Source organism: Quercus suber, unplaced genomic scaffold, assembly GCF_002906115.3.
Source record: "Quercus suber isolate HL8 unplaced genomic scaffold, Cork oak 2.0 scaffold_159, whole genome shotgun sequence".
In the NCBI taxonomy this organism is placed as follows: domain Eukaryota; kingdom Viridiplantae; phylum Streptophyta; class Magnoliopsida; order Fagales; family Fagaceae; genus Quercus; species Quercus suber.
Window position 1 is genome coordinate 1175853 of NW_027069620.1, and position 1189 is coordinate 1177041.

At 40.9% G+C, this 1189-nt stretch overlaps 1 non-coding gene across 1 annotated transcript; it reads left to right on the forward strand.

Moving 5' to 3' along the window:
- The first annotated feature begins 790 nt into the window (after positions 1–790).
- Positions 791–897, forward strand: LOC112023204 (small nucleolar RNA R71). Its single transcript, XR_002884001.1, has one exon. It is a non-coding gene; the product is annotated as a small nucleolar RNA R71 (small nucleolar RNA).
- The last annotated feature ends 292 nt before the right edge of the window (positions 898–1189 follow it).

The window sequence follows — 1189 nt, forward strand, 5'->3', positions numbered from 1 at the left end:
CTTCTCAAAATGATTGCACTTGCATTTTCTTTTGGATTTCTGCTGTTTAAGAGGGTAATTTTCCCAAAATTTGTGCCTCTAGCCGACTAATTGCGGTTGCCATTTGGCCTATTTGATTTTCCAAACTTTGAATATTGGCCCTCGCCTTTTGTTGAAATTGTTTCATCTCCTATTGAAATTGCAAAGTATTAGTGGTAAGAGACTTAACAATATCTTCTAAAGACATACCAGAATTAGAAGTTTGGCCCTATTGTTGTCTAGGGGGATATGGCTGCTTATATTGCTGGCAAATTGGGCAGTTTTGAGTCATGGGCTGATTTACTTGTGGATTCCCATAGCTAAGATTGGGGTGATCCCTCCATCTCGGGTTATATGTGCTCGAATAGGGTTCGTACTTCCTTTGTGGTTGTCCAGGAAAACCACCTGCCACATTTACTTGCTCAATGGAATCCTCTTAAAGAGTTGGGCACATGTCGGTTGGATGTCCTACTACTGAACAAATTCCACAAGTCTTCACCGTTTGCATATTACCTATAGCCATTTGACAAATAAGAGAAGCTAGACTCGCAATTTGTTGCTCAAGGGAGGAAATATTCACCTCATTAACATACTTAGATGGAGGGTCAAGCCTAGTGCCAAATTGTTGAGAATTGGCTGCCATATTTGCAACCAAGTTTCTTGCGGCCTCGGAGTTTTATCCACGAAAGCTCCTCCACTAGCTGCATCAATTATGCTCCTATCAGTGGGTAGAAGGCCCTCATAGAAATATTGGATAAGTAGCTGCTCACTAATTTGATGATGGGGGCAGCTTGCACATAATTTCTTAAAACGTTCCCAATATTCATGTAGGGACTCTTCGTTGTGCTGTCTTACTCCACAAATTTCTTTTCGCATGTTGGCTGCCCTTGAAGCTGGGAAATATTTCTCCAAAAACAATCTCTTCATCTTGTTCCATGTTTTAATACTCCCGAAGGGTAGATAATAGAGCCAATCCTTAGCCGAATCCTTCAAAGAAAAAGGAAAGGCTCTTAATTTAATTTGATCTTCAGTCACCCCCGTGAGCTTCATACTCGTGCATGCCACATATAACTCCTTTAGATGCTTGTGAGGATCTTCACCTGCAAGGCCATGAAAAGTGAGCAAGAGATGTATTAGTCCAGATTTTAATTCAAAAGTAGTAGTAGCATCT